Source organism: Sitophilus oryzae, unplaced genomic scaffold, assembly GCF_002938485.1.
Source record: "Sitophilus oryzae breed Bouriz unplaced genomic scaffold, Soryzae_2.0 scaffold_1203_pilon_pilon, whole genome shotgun sequence".
Lineage (NCBI taxonomy): Eukaryota > Metazoa > Arthropoda > Insecta > Coleoptera > Curculionidae > Sitophilus > Sitophilus oryzae.
Window position 1 is genome coordinate 279,038 of NW_022145842.1, and position 24,108 is coordinate 303,145.

The window sequence follows — 24,108 nt, forward strand, 5'->3', positions numbered from 1 at the left end:
ACGTTTTGTAGAGTAATTTTAAACCGCTTGCCGTCCATAGTGATACTACACACAAAATTAACCGGCAAATAGTCACACATTGGCATGTTACTTCTCTTCCGTTCTACGCTTAAAACCACACTTTAAAGTGTATATGCTTTCTGTTGTTTTTGGTGTGAAGCATGAAGATGTATGCAAGATTCTTCTCCTAACAAAATATTTTCTATAGGCACCGTCCAGTACTGAAGAGTCAGATGGTACCGCGACCGCGTCGTTAACAACAACAAAGCAAAGAAAACAAGCGCAAACAAAACCTGCCCCACCAGCAACGCGCAGGTCTTCTGATGCATCGCACAAGAAAACCGCTCGTTCAGCTAGTAGTGACTCGAGCTCTTCAGCTGAATCGTCCTCTTCGGGAGCAGTACGAAGCACCGGTGCACCTTTTACTACCGAAGAAGTAAAACAAAAATATCTGGCTAGAAGTGAAGTGCCAGCCGAAACCCGTAGTAGAACTTCATCCGCAAGTGCCAAAGAACAACCAAAACCTTTTCAAAGTAGATTTTTGAACAAGACTTCGACACCGCAGCCGACACCAAAAGACGAAGACGAAGAAAGCGAAACATCCACCGAAGAAGAAACAGAAACGGAAGAGGAGTCGGACGAACCTTCCAGTAAGAAAACCGAAGAGAAAATGATCAAGTCCGACATCGGGGCTTTGCTCGCTCGCAGCGCTAATGCTAGGGATCACGGCCGAAAAGACGGATCTCCTTTAAATAGATCAAAGTACTCGACTCCGGAGGAAAGCGCAAACAGGTATGGAGGTAGAAGGCGAACGACCACAACCGATGAGGAACCTCCCCGCTGCCGCTACCAGTATTTCAAATGAAAAGCAAAGTTCCGCGTTCCGCCTAATTTACAGCGATTACACACCAAAACAGCACCCCGCAGCCACGATGGAAATACGGCAAAATATCCGCGATCCTGCAACGCTTTTACCAGCCAACGCATGCGCGATTTCGGCACCTGTTGCAGCCGCCACCTGGAGATGGAGACTGACGCAGAAGATAACGTTGCTACTCCGATCTCCCCGACCACATCTAACCCTACGGCGTACTTAGCGTCGCGAGGTTATGGCACTTCGGCATCAGCGCATGATCTCTCAAGGAGCCGATCCTCGCACGCCCTTAAATCTAGGGACAGCTCGCCGGAACGACAGTCCGCTTCGGCTTCGAATGAAAAGGACGGAGCAGCCCTTAGCTCCTGGGCCCGCTACTTGAAGAACAAGTACGGCAACAGAAGCGGCGGCAAAGATAAAGAGTCGGCTTCGGGAGGAGGCTCCCAAACGTCCGGAAGTGCATCGTCGTCGGCTGCGGCGCGCAGGCTCTCCTTGGGCCTGCCGCTGCGCTCTTCCACCGACCTGGCCAGCTCAGACGACGACCAAAAAAACATGCAAGGCTCCCCCACTACCCATATAGCAACTACGGCGGCAGCCGGTAAGTGACCCTTTTGCCTTTAAACGTGATCGTAGCGGGCGAGGTTCAGAACTACGTTCTTGCCCCTTCCTCCATACTATTTCATCTGCGAATCCATAACCATTTCTGACTTTCCGAATAACACGCGCTAAAACACTGGGTGAGTAAGCGACTCCCGTCTATTTGATGGAGATGGTTTCGGTAAATATGCTGCTTTACGCTCGCTATGAAACTTCATTAATACTAAAGACCTGGTTTTACCTTTATTATACAATCTTTGTACTACATCGACCTAAACATTCCATTTTAGGTAACTAACATTTCAAATTTAAATCAATTATTTTTATTATTTTTAATAACAATACACAATTTTTTTTTCGTAACAAAAATCATTCATCTTTACACTACTCATTTTTTTCAAACACTCTTTCACTTAACACACACACCACATTATTTTTTGCTGAACTAATAATTACTAAAACCAACTAAAAACACAGAGAACAATTTGCCAGTATAAAGATCGTATGTACGACTAGGGCCTTAGAAATCATCTATACCCAAGGTTTTAGTGCACGCATGACACTTTTTTATGCTAAATATGTGATATCACTATTAAAATTAACACAAAGCAATTTTCAAAAAAAATATATGATTTGTATTTTACTTCATAATTAAATACCATTCCTGTAAATGGTGTATTTACTAATTATCCAAGACCAATTTTGATTTAGAATAATAAAAATTGTTGAATATATTAATATATATAAAATAATAAATAATAGTTCTTAATTATTGAATAAATATTAACTAATGGTTCTCCTCTGCTATTCATCAACTTTTCATATAAAAATATGTTTCACGTGTCATTTAAAGTTACAACAAAAAATAGCTTCTTTAATGAACGAATAACTTTAATAAAATAAAAGAGCTGATAGATTTATCACTATGACCATATAACAATATACATATCAACATAATTTTTTGAAACATGAAATAATAAAAATCACTCTTTAATCCATCATTAATATTTTCCTAACTAAAAAATGCGTTGTTTTTACCAAAATTACAACCTGAAAGGGCAAATATAAATACTAATAAAATTATTTTAGAATACAGCTTATCAACTATGGAATGATAAATATCTAGTGATATTACCACTAATAAATCATGAACCACCAAACTCATGCTCAAATAATATACTCAAAAATCACATAAACATGTTGATCGAAAAAAAGGGGCGCCAAAGACCGCTGGGGAATGACAATCAAAAACATTTTCGCGACAAAAATTTTCGCGAGGTCAACCTCTAGACGTCATTTACTAAAAATTTACGTAAAATTAACACAAATTATAAAAAGATTAAAAAAGAATAGGACAATTTCGGACACACAAATCTATTTCCAAAAAATTATTTTTTTCTCAAAATTTAAAATTAATTTTACTCAATATAAAAATAAATCACAATATTTTTAAGGCTAATAAGGAGTATGGACCCAGCAAATCATGTTTAGGGCTTCAACTCTTTGCCGCCATTTTTTTTCGATCATAGAGTACATGGTTATGTGATTATTTTTTTCCATCCCAGTATGGTATATGGCTTTACATACAGTATAGTCGATGTAACAAGTGGTTTTTTATTACAGGATTACATTATTTTGGATTACAACCCGATATTTAAATTTGTTAGGTAAAAAATACACTCTGACGCTGTATTTGCCATTATGATTTTATATCTAACGTTGCATTTTTAGATTAAATAACAAAATTGCTTAACAAGGTTAAACTGGTTAAAAATGTTGGTCAAAAATATGAGACCCATTTTTGTTGCAATTTCGAGATTTTTTAAATTTTAAAAAATAGTAAATTTATTTTAAGTCGCCTTTTCTACAAGACAGCCAACAAAATTTTTTTAAAAAATATTTAAACAATAAACAATAAAAACGAGGCCATTCGCATGTCATCCCATATTTGACAAGTTAATATTATACCGTATGATCGAAAAACGGCGTCCAGTTGACTTGGAAATGAACACCGATGACATCTCCCATATACATTGCATAGGAGAAATGAAAAGGATCTTCATTTCATAGCCATCGCTGACGCCGTTTTTTTTTTTTTGATCATACGGTATTACATTTATGTTTTTCTTAGGCTATATTCACATGAACAACTTTACGACTTTTGTACGAAAATTGTTGCAGACAATAGTAAGCTCCATTCACACGTGCGTTTTCCATATGACACAAAAAACTGACCACGGTTAAATTATTGTTACGTGCTGATTGCAAGCAATTGATTATCAAAATGGATAATTGACGGAATTTTTTGCTTGAGAGAAGCAGGGCACCCGCATAAGACACCATAGTTGGGTTGTGCCGGATTCCTACCGACTAAAAACCCTCCTCGCATTTCATGACTCTATCCAGCTGGAAACCGCTTGGGCATTACTTCAGCTGGAAGGATGTCTATGCGGTTAGGCCCCGCATTCTATTTCCTTTAGTTTCTATTATTTCTCGAATGCATCTATATGTAATTTTCCATGATGTTTCACCGCTTAGCAGCCCTTGCATCATATGTTTAGCATTAAAGACTTGTCCACCACTGTCCCGTTGGAATGACTTTCTAAACTGCTTCCATTCATTGCAGAGGAATAGTGTGTGTTCGACACTGTCAACTTCCTTGCAATACATACACAAATTTGAGGTGGATCTCTCCCTTTTATGCAAATAGTTGTTAAAGCATCCGTGCCCTGTCAATGCTTGTGTTAGGAAATAGTCCGTCTCTCCAAAGCTTCTATCTAACCAGGTATTAATGTCTGGTATGAGATCATGTGTCCATCTACCATATCTATCTAGATCCCATTCCTTTTGCCATTCAATCATCAGTATGCTTCTTGTCTCCAGTTTTGATGTCCTTTTGTATCTCTCTCTTCTCTCCTCTACAAGTAGGTGAATAGGCGGCACCCCGGATATGACATTTAATGCTTCAGCGGAGACGGTTCTACAGGGTGGGGCGCAGTACCTTCCTTTTTTCCGAGAGCAAATTAAAAACAAGTACTGCTTATAAAAAATATTTATTTTCTAAAAATGAATATATGCAATTGAAAGTTTTAATTCATATTGTTTTAAACAAAACGTTTTGAAGATGGTGCCCTCCATTATCTATGCATTGTTGTACTCGATTTTGAAAGCTTCCCATTACACGTTCCAACATAGCTAGTGGAATTTGAGCTATTTCTTGATTTCTTGCCGAATACAATTTTTTAGCTGCAGAAGGGTTGTGGGGCGATGTTTAAAAACCTCCGCTTTTAGATATCCCCACAAAAAAAAATCGCAGGGGGCTATATCAGGCGAGCGCGCTGGCCAGGTGATGTCACCCCGAAGAGAGATGAGTCGCCCGGGGAACATTGCCCTTAAAACTTCCATACAAGCACGGGATGTGTGGACGGTTGCACCATCCTGTTGAAACCACACATTTTCGTTCCATTCTTCAAGACGTGGTAAAAAAGTTTGCAACATGTTCACATACCGCTGTGAATTGACGGTAACTGCTCCTCCATTATCATCCTCGAAGAAAAAAGGACCAATAATCCCATTTCTAGACATCGCGCACCAGACTGTCACTCTATCACTGTGCAGGGGCCTCTCATGAAGTTCTCGAGGGTTATTGTCACTCCAATAGCGCATATTTTGCTTATTGACGCAGCCGGATAGGTGAAAATGTGCTTCATCACTAAAGAAAACCAGTGCGTCATGGGGTAAATCTTCCAATAAAGTTTCGCATGCCGTTACGCGGTTATGAAAATCACGGGGTAACAGTTCTTGCACAACAACCATTTTGTATGGATGAAAGTGAAGCTCTTTGTGAAGTATTCGACGCATTGATCGGTTAGTTATTCCTAGGGCTGCCGCATGCTTGCGAGCAGAGCGCCTTGGAGATCTCAGAATGGACTGTCGAACTGCCTCAACATTTTCTGGCGATGTAACGGTCTTTTGTCGTCCCGGGCCTTTTTTGATCACATTTCCGGTTGTTCTGAAGTTCTCTACCCACAAAAGAATTGACTTACGGTCGGGAACTGCACCCCTGGGCTGAATCCCAAAGCGGACACGGAACGCTCGTTGCACAGCCACAAATGAATTGCTCGAAAAATACGCTTCCACTGCAAATGCACGCTGTTCTCTTGTCCACCTCATTTTTACGACTGCAGCGTATACAAAACAAAAGTTGCCGAGTGCCTGCGTTCAGCGCCTGTTTCCCCACTCTTCTACGATCTCACCTGCTGTTACAGTGTGATCGCAAAAAAAGGAAGTTTCTATGCCCCACCCTGTATATGCACTGCAGATCTTGAGGTTCAGTTTACGGTGTATAGCTTTAAGTTTTTGCCTTATATATCCCTTTGATATTGCGAAGTGCCACACTGGGGCGGCATATAACAGTTGAGAGGTAAGCACACAGGCTAAGATTCTACGTTTGGAAGCAAGTGGTCCTCCTATATTAGGCATCAGTCTACCCAGTGCGGTCAAAGTTCGTTCCGCCTTTCGTATAACTTGATTTATATGCACGCCGAATGTAAGCTTTGAATCAAGCCAAACTCCAAGATATCTTATTGCATTTTTTGGTGAAATTGTTGTACCGAGAAGCTCAAATGATATATGAGAGAGTTTCCTCTTGGTGGTTAATAAAACCGCTTCAGTTTTGCTCGGTGCTAGTTTTAAATCTTTGCGCTCGATCCAGTTGGCCACTCTTTGTAGTCCTGCATTAGCAACACTCATCACACTAGCACACTCAGTCTTTTCGTTTTTGGCCGTTACCACAATCGCTACGTCATCGGCAAAGCCGATTAGTGTTACTCCTTCGGGCATAACTGTTTCCAGTAGGTCGTTGTATTGGATATTCCATAGTGTTGGGTCTGAAGTAAGGTCTGTAAGTACTGACCGCTGTAGCACTCCACCGGTTACATTAATCTGCCTTTTAGCAGTATCGCCTTCAATTAAAATTGTCCTTTCAGAGAGATAAGATGCCACCATATTAGTCAGAGACGAACTTATACCCCATTTCTGCATTTCGTTCAGAATGATCTGCTACGAAGCACTGTTGAACGCATTTTGCACATCTAGAGAAATTACTGCGCATAATTTTCATCATTTGGCGCACAATCTGCTACTTATCTGGCAATAAGAAGTACATGTTCGATCGCATGTATTGTTTGTCTACCTTTTCGAAAACCATATTGGCGCGCTGAAAGAGTTTCTATTCGATCGAGTTCTTCATATAGTTTTCCTTCTATATCTAAAAGACATATCGGTCGGTATGCAGCTGATCCATCTTCTGAGAGTTTCGCATTCATTTTGTATCTAACTTTTATATGAAGATGTTGATAATAAATAATGTGTTTTTCTTCAAATCAAAAGCTACAAGAGTGCTTCTTCAAAATTTAAAATTAACCAAAATTTAGTCACGCCTTTGATGAACCAAAATGCTGGTTGCGTCCACCTATTGACATCGCGATGAGTCACCGGATTTTCGGTAATTTTCGATATTGTTGTTCAGTTCGATTCGACGTTTAGTGGAATCAAGACCAGTTCTGGTCCCCGGATTTTGAGATCTGAAAGAAAAATCGAGACCAAGACTGGTACAAATCACATAAAATAAATTTGTCGGATTTTGGCGATTTCAACAACAGTTCTTATGTTAACGCAATTAACTTATAAAATTACATGGTGTGATAGGAACTTCAACAAGTGAGTCCTTAACTAGATTTTTTTCAGTTTTTAACTAAAAATAAAAACAGCATTTGTCGGTAAACCTCTAGTACACTCAGTAGATTGAGTAATAAATAATTTTCATCACAGAAAATATTATTTCTTTGTTTAAAGTTTCATTTACTTATTTTTAGAAAGTGAATCTAGTAAAAATATATACAGGGTCGCTGATATGTATGGAACGGTCGATTATTGGGTATAAAATACGAGACGCAAGAAGTTACAGAGTTTAAAATGTCTATTGGCGAGTAATCAATTTAATTATACAGGATCCGTTATAAAGTCATGGCACATCAAAATTTCATTTTTTAATGGTACCCACTGATGTATATTATTGCATATTTCAATTCTTCCTTCAATTCTAAGCAAAAATAGAGATTGCATACAATGTACCTCAAACCAACTGTTTACGAGTTATTGACTTTGAAAATATCACTTCTAGCAATTCCGATTTAATTAATTTCGATATGTTCGGTTTCATTTAACGATGCTATTCTGCGGAAACTGTGATACTTAATAATATTTGAAGCATTAGTTTGCGAGTTAGCATTTATAGATGTATAAAATGAGATTATATCAAGTTTATAAATTACAAAATTTTCTGCTTAACATTTCCTCTCCAAAATCAAAACTCGACATCTCAGAAACGGTTGGATTTAAGTACATTATATGCATTACAATCTCTTTGCTTAAAATTGAGAGACGAATTGAAACTCTAATAATATACAGGAGTTCCATTTAAAAAAATGAATCTATTTTTTTTTTATTTAAAAAATGAATCTCTGTATACTTAAATTTATTACAAGATGTTAGGCATTTAAGAAACCTATAACTGTGTATATAACTTTTGCGGGACCTCGTAAACTTTGCTCAATAATCGACCGTTTCCATACATATCAACAACACTGTATATAGAAAAAGTACAAAACTTACAGAAGTCTTCCAGCAAAACCAAGACCATGACTAGAACATGCAGGATCAGACCAAAACTGCTCATTAGACTGCAAAGGCGCATACGAGAGTGGTAATGGGGGTAATTACTTCGGAAGAAATTTATAAATAAGCAAATCTGTTATAAATTAAAATTATCAAGCAAAATAAAATTAATAATATCAAACAAACGGCCAAAAATCCAGAACAATCTAAGCTTATTTTCTTTTCCATAGTCTCACAATACCTTTGAGCGAAAATTTAATTTAAATTTATTAATTTATTTAAACTGCCAGTACCCCTCCCAGACCCACTCTCTGGATGCGCCACTGTTAGACTGCAAAACTAAGACCACGGGTGTGTTGGTCTTGCAAATGCTCATCATTAACAACAGCCTAACCACCGTGTAGTCGCTCTAAAGTGGAACGTGTGAATATAGCCTGGAATTAATAAGAAATTATGACGCCCGCAAACTATAAACATAATAATTAATAAAGACTATATTGAATTTGTTTAGGTATCGCGGCAGCAGCGGCAGGTACGTCCCCTAGGAGTCAGTACCTGCAGAAATGCCAACAGCTATTCCAAATTGGTAGTAGGGGGAGCGAAGCCGGATGCTTCACATGGCCACGAGGCGTCGCCGTCGGGCCAGATAACTCCATAGTTGTAGCCGATTCATCCAATCACCGCGTCCAAGTAAGACTTTTAAAAAAAAATATGTGTGTAACTATGTGCGCATATTTGAATATGAAGTGAAACTTCTTACTAACAGCTATTAAATTGAAGGGTTTGAAGAACATGTTTGAAAAAGTGTAGTCTGAAATGCTGAAAAAGTAATAAATTAAAAAACTATTTTTTTAAGTGTGACGAATAGTTTTATACGAGTAAAATAAAAAATTAATAAAAATAGTTTTTTTTACGTGTAACAAATAGTTTTTTACGTGTAAAAAATAGTTTTTAGGCGTAAACATAGTTTTTAAAGTGTAAGAAATAGTTTTATACCCCTAAAAATAGTTTTTTGCGTGTAATATATGGTTTTATAGGCATCAAAAATTGTTTTTTACATGCAACAAATATTTTTCTACGCGTAAAATAAAAAAATAATAATAAAAATAATTTTTTCGTGTAACAAATAGTTTCTTACATCTAACAAATAGTCCTTTCCACGTAATAGTTTGATTAACTTTTACAAAAGAATGTGAAATAAAATATGAACATTTTTGATAAACATGTCGCGTCACTACGTATTTCTAAAGCCGTTACACTAGCTCGTGTATCATATGGCCTTGAATTTTTACTCGCACGTAAAGAAGTTTCACTTCAAAAATGTTTTGCTCAAAACCTATTTAGTGACGACACAATTTTATATACAACATAATACAGGGTGAGTCTTAAATAAGTGCAAATATTTTCAGGGGTGGTATACTTCGATCACAGGAACACGTCTATGGGTTTTTCTGCAAAAAAAGATGTTGAAAATCGTACATTTTCTTTTAAATTTTTCCTGTATATTTTAGAAAATTTTTAGAACTGCCTGTTCACATATTAATCCTCTGATATCACCCATGGTTATTGCCACTTCCTAAATGATCTATATTTCTAATTATTCATCTGCGAAATGCAATTAACAAGTAAAAAATTGCTGAAAAGAGGTAAAAAATTCAGAAAGGCAGGAACAAAATGCGCTGTACTATAAAGTGCAGAAATACTAGTTGCGCCATTATGATTAACATCTAATAACAAACACATAAAATGTCTGTTTTAGTGTGTAATAAATTGTTTTGATCAATTTTGCATGCCTTTCATAGGCTTCTGTGTCAGCACAAGCCAATCTCTATCCAATGTTTACATATCTGAGATTTTGCGTCTATTAAAATCATGTGGTTGAAATTCAAAATTTCCTACCTACACATCTCCTTGTGATATTGTGTGTACTCCACACGCAATGTATTGCAATTTTTCAAATAAAAAAGTAATGAGCTTAATGAAATTAAAAACGATTTTTACTTTAGTTCAAAATTAAAATAGATTTGATATTGTTTTGTTGAGATCGATAGTTATGATCAAAGACATGTTATGATTATTGCGTACAGTATCATAAAAACTACATTTCAACAGCATGTAACAATATAAAAAATATAAGTATAAACAAACTGCATCAAGCCACGTTATTTCATTTACACATTTTCAAACCATAAAGATTTATCGACAAGTATTTTTTAATTTAATAAATTCGTCCCGACCCTACCGCCTACAGCGCCCCTGCCGTAAAGCAAATAAAACCCGTATATACACCTGAAACCAGAGAATGTTTTGAAATTGTCGTGTTTACTAATTTCAAAGTGTTTTTAACTTGATACAATTCATTTTTATTTACAGTTTAAAGAAAAAAATCGCTTTAACGAAGATTGCCTTCCCAAGTAGATATATGTATCAGTCAAGAGTCGAGTCTTTAAAACAATGAGCCAACAAATGCAAACTTTTACCCCATATACCGATATAAAAGGTACAATAATTTTGAAGAAGGCGATGGCTACAAAGATAGATTTTGTTAGTAAATGCGTACGTTTCATGTGAGTGTTTAAGGAAGTGGGAAGATATTGGTTTCTATGTTCTGTGTTGTGTACAGCTAAAGCAGGATTTGCACGTTAAGTATATAATAAATAATAACTTAATAGCATAATATCCTATTTAGATATCAGAGGTAAGCTTTTTCTATTTATTGTGTGGGATAACGGTGCTACTTTGCGAACCCTTGCTACCACCTTTAAACATGTAACCCGCCCTTTCAAAACCAAACTCGATTATTTTGGACTTAATTGAAAACGGTAAAGAGAAAATATGTTTCTTTATCGAGATCTACCAGCCCTAAAAAATATTTGTATCTCTATTTAAGACTCGCCCTGTATAGAGTGTCTCTTACATAACCGCAAGTATTTTAACTGGCAGGTATATTTCAAATCCGAGAAACACGCATATAAGTTTTTTACCAAAAAAATCGGTGGTAATTTTCAATGACATCTTCCGGACCTGACAAGCCTTGCAATATTGCAACTTCCTACTTTACCCACATTCTGCATATTTGTGTGTTTATAAGGTAACAGTAGTTGTAATTTTCTGCAGAATAAATTATAAATATTGCAACTTTTTACTTATTTTTTGACACACACTAACACATTTTTACAATTATTTTCAGCTAAACTGAAAGCATTAATTTTAACAGTTATTACAGATTGCTATATTACGAAGGATTTTAAATTTTTCAATCAAGTTAAGTGTATTCTTTCTTGTCCATAACGCAACAGACGCCACTAAGCTGACTGCCACTTTAGGGTGATTCTAAAAGTGTATTCATTATTTTTTTCAATTTCCAAAGTTATATAACTTGGTTATTTCCAATTTTTTTTAATAATGGTAAATATAAATGATGTTTCTTTTGTCCAGATTTACCATCTGGAAGATACTTGGATTTTTTTGAAACACTCTATGGTAAATGTATTCGATAGGCAGTTCAAAACTAATTTTGACGCTTTTTTTTCATCACATATTTATTAATTGCCCTCTAATGAGAGAATAAAGCAATATTGTTTTATTTTTTTTGACACAGTGTATATGTAGCTAATTTTTGTTTCTTATTTACCACAATATAATTGGGTACCTTAAATAAACAAAATATCATGGAAACTTAATTATACATAACGCGTCATATCATGATACACATTTGCTTAAAAGTGGTAGATTACCGGCCAAGTATAATATAAGAAATCTTGTTTCACTGTAAGTACCGCAGAAGAGACGCTAACTATAATATAATATATAACATAGTATATATGTTTGTTATAAATTGTCAATAAAACGCAGAGTTTGTGATCTATTACTTTTTTCAGTCGTTTCTTAATTATCTTCTAATAGGGAAGCCTAGCCTCAACCTCGTGCCGTTCAAGCTTAATACAAGGTGGGTCAAATTCGACGCTTTTAAAGGGAAACACCCTTTTCTATAGGCGATAGACGGAAACTAATATTGGTGTGTGGAGCTCAATTTTTATCAAAAGCATTATAACGGGTGAAAGCATGATCATAAAATTGAAAACCGCACATCGATATCTGTTACTCGTTTCGGAGGTTAAAGTGTTTTCAAAAATGTGCATTTTAACAAATTGCTGTAACTTCTTTACTATGAAAATGTTGTATTTTTATGAAAACATTTCCAAATCACCTTTTACGATGGAATTTAATGGTTTAAGCATGTAATTTTTTAAAATTAACAATTTAAGAAGTTGTCAACGAAAAATTGATTTTTATTTGGGACACCCTGTACATTTTTAATTAAATGAAAAGAACTTAAAATTACCTTTCCAAAAATATAGTCCCCTTCGAAATACAGAATTTTTAAAACTTCACCACTTTTAACTAGTTTTAGTTAGCTCTGACCACTTTTTCACCACTTAACAGTTTTAGTTAGCTTTTGACACCTTATTAGGGAAACCGGCCCTAATAGAACTCGAAAACATATTTTTCCAGCAAGACGAGGCACCGCTTCAGAACGCTGAAATTATCAGCAAATTTTTGCAACCAATTTCGAGAATAATTGAGCTAACCGAGATCTCAGCCGTTGGCCATCAAGACCGCCGGACTTAGTGCCTATGGATTTATATCTTTGCGGAAGAATAAATGTTATTTTTAAATTGCCCATATAATCTAACAAGAATTAGAAGGACTTAGCGTTATGCGAGAGTATCTTTCACTCCCACTGAGTTAATAAATTCAGCGCGAAATGTTCAAAAACGGTCCCGTCTGTCCATGACAGAAGACGGTCGACATGTCGAAAACCTGTACAAATTCTCGTATCTTGGTTTGTTATTATTTTTTTTTATTGTCATTGATATAGTTTAAATGTGTTGATGTGGTTAAGTATAGTTTAAATTGTTATAAATTCTGCATCTCTCATTGCAAATCGCGGATGATCTGGCAAATGTTCCTATCTACTGAAACAATAGAGATTTCCAGGGGCAATAAAGCAGTATTTTCAAAAAACGGAACGACTTAGAAGGCTGGGCTATTGAGAAAAAACATTATATTATGTTTTCTATTAAATACTATTTATTTGGGAAACAATTAAACTGTAAACTTGTTAAATCAGATAGGTTTTTGCTTTTGATAAAATGGCACATAGGATTATTTGTATTTGGGATTATAAAAGGATAGGACGTTTCAGCAATGGTAAAAGTAAGATAGGAAAATTTGCTTTCATAGTTTTATAGTACATACAGGGTGAGTTTCCTACGATGTTCTCTATGGGTATCTCAGAAACTACTGGAGATAGAGAATCGGTTAAATGGGGAAAGAATTGCAGTTTTTGTGGGGTCATAAATATGCGCCTTTCAGATTTTTGAAAAAGTTCATGGCTTACTAGATATTTCAGAAAAAAACAGAATTTCGGCTATTTTAAAAATTGTCCCTAATTCCATTATAAGCTATTTTAGACAAAAAGTTTTTCAGATAAAAGTTGTAGATAATTACATCCCTTAATGAGTTTCTGTTCTCGATTTTTCATAAAACCTGTCATTTTTGACATATGACACAAACATATGTTTTTAAATGGAAACCATAGTTGGCCGTAACTTCAAAAAGCGCGCCATTTTTTCAAGCTTTTCAGCGATATAAGCTGTAATATGTTTTCTTCGAAAATTACTGAGTTACAATAAATTCTTATAATTACAAACAATTTTGCTATAGTAAATATATATTAAATCATCTTAATTTTAGTTCAAAATATAACTAAAAAATCTAACAAGCACAAGAAGCGTGTCACGTCTCGCTGGTTTTTAACGCAAAGTTTTGAAGATAGGAGAAATTGCTCCTTAATATCACCTGATTATAGATAGGAACTTTTGCTTTTTAATCAAAATAAGTAGATAGGAGTTTGTATGACCAGAATAACAGCTGGTTTCAGATAGGAGGTTTTCTTTTCTTTAAATTGTGCCGTAAATTTTTATTTTCAGATATTACCTTTTGTCAATACGTGCATAATTACTCATAGAACGTTATGCTAAAATAATCTCAATTTTGAAAAAAATGGCAGATAGGAGAATTTGCCAGATCACCCGCAAAATATTATTTTCGTTTTAATTGCTAGAATTGAATAGAAATTCCTGTTTTCACAGCTAGAATTTTTTTGCATTACAGCCGACGCCGTTGAAAGCCTACTTATTCAAAGTGGGCGAATTTTTAAAAAATCCATATCTCGAAAAGAAATTGAGCAAAATATCAAGTATGCATGAAGTATGCTATATTTTTGAAAATGTAATTTCAATTCTTTTCAATAAGTTAAAAATATATAGGGTGTACCATATAAAAAATCAAATTTTATGTTGATAATTCTTAAATTATTAATTTAAAAAATATATATACTTAAACTATTAAATTCTACGTAAAAATGTACTTTGGAAATATTTTCATAAAAATACAAAATTTTTCATAGCAAAAAGTTGTTGAAAATGCACATTTTTGAATAACACCCGGTATAACACACGGTAACAGATATCGATATGCGATTTTGACCATCATGTTTTTGATAAAATTTGAGCTCCAGACACCGATATTAGTTTTGTCTATCTCCTATAGAAAAGGGGTGTTTCTCTTTAAAGCGTCAATTTGACCCACCCCCGGGAACAGTAGTGTAAACTCTGACGGTTGATAGAACTAGCCTTGATAAATATCATAACCTTACTACTGCTGTGATGCAATAATACTTGGACAACCCCGTAACTAAATGATTGCTACAAATTAGAATTACAGAAAATATACAGCACAATATCGTACACGAACGACGAATAAAAATTTATATTCCGTTACAATTGATATTCCGTTCTGTCATCACGGATATTCCCTCGAAAATAAGAAAAGAAAAAAGAAAACTAATTTTATGTACACGCATTTCTTCGCACATCAATTTCCTCTATTTCCTGGGGACCGGTGCTTATACGTTCGAGGTCATCCCTTAAATAAATATGGTTAAAAAGGACTTTTGCCGGACCATCGGATAGAAAAAACATCCTTTCGATAGATAGGGCGACCTTCGTACAAAATTATGTGAAATATTATTTTCCTTCTTTTTCCTTTCCTTTTTAATCATAAATATTATAAATAATACTGGTTTGATCAATAAGATTTTTATTCCAGAGTTTTTTATATATTTCCTAAATGGTAGCCCAAGTAGCATTTTCACGACTTGCGACCACATGTTTACTAAACACAACGTTGGATTAGTTACAAAAATAGTTAGCTCCCTACCTTGGGTATTAAAATGAATTTAAACGTTTTTATAACGTTGTGCCGACGTTGGACTAGTTACAGCAAAGTAGAAGCTTATGCGACGTCGAATAAACGTTGTCTTGTAACCTTTTTTTGCTTAAGTGATCTTTGGGTGATTCGGACAACGTAGTTACAACGTTGGACAATATAGAGGTTTCCGACGTCAGTTTCAGGACCTATTCAACGTTATGCAAACGTCGTCTGTTTTACTAATTCCAACATTGTTTAGATTTCCTTATTCTTACGTTGGTAGGACATCGAGTCACTACCTTTTTGCAGCTGTATTGAACCATAACCTTAAATCTTAAATTTTCACTTCATTGTTCTGTTCAGTCAGACAGTTCCATTGCTGTTTTTGTTTTTATAAAAAAAACTTAATTAAAATGGGACATCAGAAAGGTACATATAAAACTAAATTTAAATATACATAGACATATATTACCGATAGTTTATCCACTCTCTCCTTTGTTTAGATTATAGAGGGCGGAAGCTAGACTCTAGGATGACTAAATTAGGCAATCTTGCGACTAGTATACTACCTTTTAAGGCCGAACTGCGACATTATTAGTCCAGTATGCGACTACTCGAACTACTCCATCTTAATCTCCAAAAACAACAAAGTGAAAGCCGCCATGTTTATTATAAATAAAGAGAAAATTTTTCGTTCCTAAAATAGCAATTCCTGGTTTTTGAATACATTAACTTGAAATATTTGACCCTAAAAAACACGCGGAAACAATTTTTCGACTGCAGATAAATTATTCTCATTTTACTAAAAAAATCAAAGAAAATTTTTAAAACTTCTTTAATTTTAAGGCCCAGTGGTAACATTTTCACAGTAGAAACAATACATTTATCAATAAAGTTGTTTGCGTTTAACTTTTTGCCTTGGGTAACGAGTTACAGAGTCGGTTAAGTGTTTCAATAATTATGATCTTCAAACATCCTCCACACTTAAATACTTTTTGTTTGTTTTCATCACTGCCATCTGACATATGTCTCTAACTAAATCATAAAAATAATATTTTTACTATAATTATCAATTTAGGATAAAACGCGACTTAGACGCCATATTAGTTTTTACTTATTTTTTTTTTTATTTCTGTGAATTAGGATTTTACGTTGCAGTTTGTACTAAATTAGGCTTCCAGCCAACGTCGGTATCCAACGTCGTTTGACCCAAAAATTATTCTCCAAACTATAGTGCAGACTAGGGTTGGCACGAGGTTGTTCCGACGTTGCGCCCCGACTTTGGTCGCGTGACACAACGTTGTCCCGACGTCCAAATGCTGCTTGGGAGGCTATTAAGATCGGCAAAAAATTTATTTCCTCAAAATGAGTTGTTTAGGTCATAAATGACCTAAATACAAAAATATTTTCATGGTGTCTGTCTGTCTGTCAGTGTCCTGACCGTCTGTCTGTCCATCGTAACACGATAACTCAAAAATACTGTGGCACCGAGAATCTGGCCGTAGTTTTTTGGTGGGGGTGGAGGGTTGGTAAGAGGGTATGGTAGGGGTTAAAAATTTAAAAAATAGTAACTCCAAAATTACAGCGAAACGCGGTTTTCAAATTAAGATTAGGAATAATATTTCAACAAAATTTGTAATAACATCAAAAAATCAGTCAAAGTCATGGGTTTTGAGATAACATATATTAGTATGGGCGGCTATACGTGCCTCCGGCGCCAATTTTTTTTGGTACATGTTAAATACACAAAAATCTATAATAAACTTTTTCTAAATCTACCGTAATAACAAATCAAATTAGAATAAAAACAAACAAAATAAAAAAGACTAAGATTTTATAAAAAAATCGGCATTTTAAACTTGTTAACTTTTGACATTTTCTCCTTATAGTTTATTTGAAATTGTAACATATGGTTTATAACGACAATTTCACTCGAAGCCGCTAAGTGTATGGTACCAAATTATTCGTAAAAAATGCTTGCATATATTTGCTAATGAGCCAGCCTCGTTCCATTTGAAAAAATTGAGATATATTAAAAATACGGTTGGACATCTTTTATCCGGTCAGGACAAGATACAAAAACGTTAGACGATCAAATCTATTATTTTTTCCAAAGGCTCCTTGATTAAATTAGTGTTTTCATTACAGCCATGGCACGCAAGATTGAAATTTCTTCTTCTTCTTCTTCTTCTTCGTCGTCTCTTCATGCCTGAAGAATCGTGACATTATGGCTATGTGCAGTTGGTGATTTTGATCTTCCATCGTTGGTGATCTTCCGCCTCTAGGAGATTTGATTGAAATGGATGACCTGTAATATTTGCTATTTGGTCAAACCATCTCGATAGTGATCGTCCTCTGGGTCTTCGGCCTTCTACTTTGCCTTGTACTATGATTTTTACAAGGTTGTCTTCTCCTCTGCAAGTGATATGACCGAAGTATTGCAGGATGCGTCTACGGCAGATGGTGGATAATCGATCTGTGATGCCGGGTTTGTGAAATTGACTGGTTGGTTCTTCGAGCTGTCCATGGGATAAGGAGCATTCTCCTCCAGCACCACATCTCAAATGCGGTTTCTATCGGTCTCTATCAGCGCTCTTGACGGCCCATGACTCAGACCCGTATAGGAATGTGGAGAACACCAAAGATCGAACAAGGGTCTTGGATCTTGGGGATTGAAATTTAAAATACGATTTTTTCGAAGCAAAATGTCAAAAGTGAACATATGATATGTCATTCTATTCAGAGTGACATTTTCTATCAAATAAAGTAAAAAAATACCAAGGGTGCCATTTAAAATCAAATGTTGTAATAATTTCCGTTGAAACAGAAAGTGACTCACAATTGAATGCGTCAATCAGTCCTAATTTATGTCAAATACTAGCATACTTAAAATCTCTGATTTCTTTATCTGAAAAAATAAAAAATTATAAGGGGTGAGTCACTTTTTGAGGCGCATCCGGTATAATATTTTGAAAAATTTCTAAAATATTTATTTCATCGGTTCAAATTGCCACCGACTTCTTTTAAATCCTATTATTTTCACTATACTTTTTGACCATAAAAATAATATCCCATTTCATATAAATTTCTTTTAAGCGTTCAAAAATACTTTGAAAGCCCCACCCTTTTTGAAGAAAAAGAAATCTCGTAGCATAAATAAAAAGCCCTTTAGGGTTATTACTATGTTACTGGAAAGATAGTTTAGCAAAATATATTTCCATAAAAAGATAAATGATTACAGTTATAATAAAGAAAGGAAAAACTCGTAAATAACGGACGGTTTATTTTTTCCGGCAAAAATTTCCGTCAGAATTGAAATGTTCCCCTCTAAAATAATCAAAAAAAAAAAAAAAAAATTTCGCGAAAAACTCATAGACGTGCCTGGGGTGCAATATACGTCCCCTAAAAATGTTTGAACTTATTTAAGACTCACTTATTTAAGACTCACTCTGTATATCATACCCTCAGAGAACGATCTAATGACCAGCAAAATGTTGTTGATAAAACAGTTTTAGTTTTAATAAATATCCTGGAATTTCTAAAATATTCCATCACTTCAAATTGCCATCAACTTCTTTAAATCCTATTATCTTCTTAATTTATTATAAATTTCTTTTTTAACGTCAAAATACTTTCAAAACACCCTTTTTGAGGAAAATAAATCTCGTAACATAAATAAAAAACCCTTTAGTGTTATTACTAAGATAGTGTGGCAAAATATATTTCCATAAAAAAAGATAAATACAGTTATGATAAAAGGAAAAACTCGTAAATAACTGACGGTTTATTTTTTCCGGCAGAAATTTCCGTCCGAATTGAAATTCTTGCCTCTAAAATATTAAAATAAATTTTCTTTTTATAGGTATTCGACTCGCGCGGTCGATTCCTGAAGGAATTCGGCCAGTACGGAAGTGGAGAGGGCGAGTTCGACTGTTTAGCTGGCGTGGCCGTCAACAGGATCGGCCAGTACATAATAGCCGACAGATATAATCATAGAATCCAGGTAAGTGTGACATAACATCGACATTACGTTTTAGGTACTTAAAAAATGTTAAGACATAAAATCGACATTACAATATTACGAATACAGGGCGTCCCATTTTCGTATGTTTTATGCGGTTTCTCGTTGATGAGTAGAGATTAGAGATGAGCAAAACAACTGCGATTGTCGCTGCGATCGATTATTAAATCGCAGCGACTGTAACCTGCAATTGCGATTTTAATACTTAAATATTGTACTAGGGATATAATTGTCTGTGTATGTACCTAGAAGGCCTGTTATAACAACAGTTAGATTAATAAAAATCAGTTGTTTAGTGTTTAAGTTTTTTAACATTAATTTTAAAAAAAAAAAAATACCAAGTGTGTGGTAGTACCAAATTATTCGTACAAAATGCTTTCTAAATGAGTAATGAGCAACCTTCGTTCCATTTGAAAACATTGAAATATGATTAAAAATACGATTTTGGGCATTTTTTAATCGGCCAGGACAACAAACGAAAAACAATAGACAATCTAATCTTTTTCCAAGAATCCTTGGTTAAAAATTAGTGTTTTTAACACCGCCATGGCACTCTAGATTGAAATAAATACGATTTTTTTAAGCGTAAATGACAGAGTATTATGATTGCGCGTTCAGGGAACACAGCCGCTGATCGACCGTTGAGAATTTTGCTCAGCGGCTGACTGTTTTTGTGTGTAAAAATAGACCGTTCAGGGAAATCTACATAGCCACTCGGCCGCTGACCGTCCCTGAACGCTCACATTTTCTATCGAATAAAATGAAAAATCAAGAAGTTGTAGTCATTTCCGGTGAAGCAGGAAGGGATCGAAACGAATTGCATACGACAATCAATCTAATTTATGTCATATATGCTAATATACCAAATCTTTTTTTATCAGAAAAATAAAGTTATAGGGGCGAACTACTCTTCAGAAACACCCTGGGATTGAATTTCGTCAGGGTACAAAAATGTAGTTTTCACATTAATGTGCTATTTTTTTCATGAAACCAAAGTTGTTACACACAGATTTGTCCTAGAGCTCTTAGTTCCTGAAATAGGGCAAATTTGAAAATTTTCAAATTTTTTTTTCGACCCTCTTCGTATCGCGGTTATCCTATAAGTTATCGAAAAGGTAAAAGCTAAGTACCGTGGAGTTTTTTAAGGAGTATCCAGTGGCGTAACTAGTTTTCGCTGAGAGCTGTCATTTTCTAAAATAGAACTTTTTTATTATTTACTTTTTTTGTTAAATTACTAAAAACAAACTTAATTTTTTTATTTTATTTATCCTTATCTATCCTTTTTTATTTTATTATTATTTGTCTCATTATGAGATTATGAGCTAAAAATATACTATACTGCTCCCTTTTATTAAATAAGGTAAAAATGCATGATTTAACTTTTGACATAAGTCAACGTAGTTAAAAAATATTATTATATTATATATATTTAATTTAATTATATAATTGTGCTTTCCATCGTGTTTTCTTAATAAACTACTTGTACAACAATTCTACACAGAAAAAACGTGAAACAGGCAATAACCAAAATTTGACATCGAGTAAATTACTTGTTTTGATTACCTAACCAACCGCCTATGTTAAAAAGGTTAAAAAATGCATATTTTTATCTTATTTGCAAAAATTAGCAGAGTATGTTATATTTTGAAAAGCTCATAACAAGGCAAATAAAATGAAAAAATAATAATATACAGGGTATTTCATTTAAAAAAAAAAACATTAGTTTGGGTCATATTTCAAGAATGATAGTTCCCAGCGAAAATCTAGTTAGCTACTAAGTTCTACCTGAAAAACTATATAGGTATCGGACTCAGTTTTGATCTTTTCAATCTATACTAATATATAAAATCCTTAGATGACTGACATACTGATTAATCACGATTCTGCTCAAACCACTCAAGTAAGAAGCTCAATTTTGGCCTACAGGTTGATTCTAGATTAGAGGTTCGATATGAAGGTTCAGAGAACTAGTTCCAAGGAGGAATTGAAACCACCCACAAAATATTACAATATTTTTATTTAAACGGTTAAGAAGTTTCCGGGAAAAACCTTAAACACGTATATTTTATTTTGTTTTTTACATATTTTAGAATTTTTTAAAATACATGCAAGGTGTTTCGAAAAATCTAGTCATTGGTTAATCACGATCCTGCTTAAAGCCCTTGACGTAAAAGCTGATTTTGGAAATATAGATTGACTGGTGTAGAGGTGTAGAGGTTCGATAAGAAGGGATTTTTCAAGACTCGCATTCTAAAGGGGGTGAAACTAATCCTTCAAATATTAAAATATTTTTTTATTTAAAAACCGGTGAGTTTTCAGGCTTCTAAACACGTATATTTTATTTGTTCTTTTATATTTTAAGATTTTTATAATTATAAGGTGTTTCATAAAATATGACCATAAAGTAATCACGATTCTGCTTAAACTGCTTGTTTTGTTTAAAGCTGATTTTTAACAAACGGATTGACTGTAGGGTGTAGAGATTCGATAGGAGGGGATTTTTCAAAGGCTGTTCAAAGGAGGGGTGAAACCACTTCTCAAATATTACAATATTTATTATTTAAAAAACGGTTAGTCTTTCTGAAAAACGCTTGGACAAGCATAATTTATTTATTTTTACATATTTTGAATATTTTTAAAATCATACAGGGGTGTTCCAAAGAGTTGGGTAATTTCTTAACCACGATTCTGCCAAACTGCTTGACATAAAAAGCTTATTTTAAGTCAAATTCCAACGAAGATGAGATTGAATTGTTTCAGATGAAACTACCCCTCAAATATTACCAAGCTATATAATAACTAGTGTGCGACTTCGCATTCGCGTCAGATTAATCATTTGTAATGAGGTGATGATAGAGCGACTGAGGCTATTACTGGAAACTAAGGATAAAGGAATTTACTTTCTTACATTTGAAGTGGCATGAAAAAACAATATGGCGATATTATTATATATAACTTGGTATAATATTTGAGGGGTGGTTTCACTCCCTTAGAATACGAGTTTTCGAAAATCCCTTCTTATCGAACCTCTACACCTAAAGTCAATCCGACTTTAAAATCAGCTTTTTACGTCAAAGCGCTTTTTAAGCGGGATCGTGATTGATCAATGACCAATTAATCAATTTTTAGAAACACCCACCAGCAGCCCATTTTTAAAATCTTAAGAGTAATAACTCAAAAGAAATAAGAATATACGTGTTTAAGCGAGTTTTCGAACTTAACCGTTTTAAATAAAATATTAATATTTTTTTTTTTTTTTTTTTATTGAATTCGAGTTACGAAAAATCCCTTCTTATCGAACCTCTACACTATAAAGTCAATCCGTTTTCAAAAAATCAGTTTTTACGCCAAGCGCTTGATGCAGGATCGTAATTCGTAATTAATCAATGACCGGATTTTTCGAAAGTACTATTATACGATACAAAAATCTTAAAATATGTAAAGAAATGGAAATACGTGTTTAAGGATTTTTCCGGAGAGGCAATTACGTTTAAATAAAAATATTAATATTCCATCTTATACCTTAGGGGATGAATTTTAAAAGTCCTTTTTATCTGCAATAAACTTACATCCTTAAAGAAGGAACCTATTGGGAATTTCAGCTTTCTAGGGTCAAGCGTTTGGTCTGGGCGTTGATAAGTCAGTGATGAATGAATCAGGACTTACAGATTTATATATATATATATATATATATATATATATATCATAATATTGTTTTTTCATACTGACATAAATGAAAACTTTGTATCCAGTTTGTATGTTAATGGAATTCTTGCTGCTTTTGTCACCATTACAAATGATTAATTCGACGCAAACGAGGTCTTCGTTACACTAGTAGTTATAGATAATAACCGAGATGATGAAGGAACAAACAAAGATGCATTTTTCAAGATTCTTCTGTATTTCAGAAACCAAGGACGTTAGGACCTTACAGATTTATTGTGTTCCCCTCCTGTTGATCATACAGTCTCAGGGCTTTGACAAGAACCAGTATCTGAACAATACAAAGGCCAGCTCTCAATTTCCGACATCAGCCTTACCAAAGTTTATGACTTAATGCTTTGAACGGTTATTAATATGACGCACTCAGTGATAAGATTATTCTGATGTTTATCATTTTCCCACCAGAATCTGCATTTCTATTTCGTACTGTTTTCAGCTTCCAATCTACTGAAAGTGTTTAATTGAGGCAATGACTATTTAGAAATCCCGTGACACTCCGAAGATGTTGATTGTTCTCTGTGATGCTTTATTGGCAAAAAGATCTAGATTCAGACCTCTTTGCCCTTCTTATCTCTTTATTTTACTCAGTTAAATTTCTCGGTGTAGAGCTGCCATTCGCCGCTGGATTTGGCTCTGTGGAACAGTCGTCGGACCTCCGATCTAAGATCGGCCAGCTTCTTGTTCTACGAAGGCTTGTTGTTACTTTTCTGTATACCTTTACTTGCGGGGCAACTAAATTCATATGCATCCAATATTGCACCACTACCTTCCCCTGCATACAGGTGGTTTCTAGCCCTACTTGCATCTAATTGGTTTAGGTTGTCTACGAGATTGGCGTGGTATAGATCCCAATCTGTTCTTCTTGGATTCCTTCGAATTTCTGTTTGAACTGTGTAAATAACTGTGTGTGAAAACTTATTGCAGCCAGTAGCACGCA

General features: G+C 34.6%; 1 protein-coding gene and 1 pseudogene across 1 annotated transcript in view; both read left to right on the top strand.

The window, feature by feature from the left end:
- Positions 1–24,108, top strand: part of LOC115891929 (RING finger protein nhl-1) — a 223,138-nt gene that overhangs the window by 72,485 nt on the left and 126,545 nt on the right. The gene's annotated exons all lie outside the window — the stretch shown is intronic.
- The window catches only part of LOC115891940, a 152,132-nt pseudogene that overhangs the window by 61,704 nt on the left and 66,320 nt on the right, over positions 1–24,108 (top strand).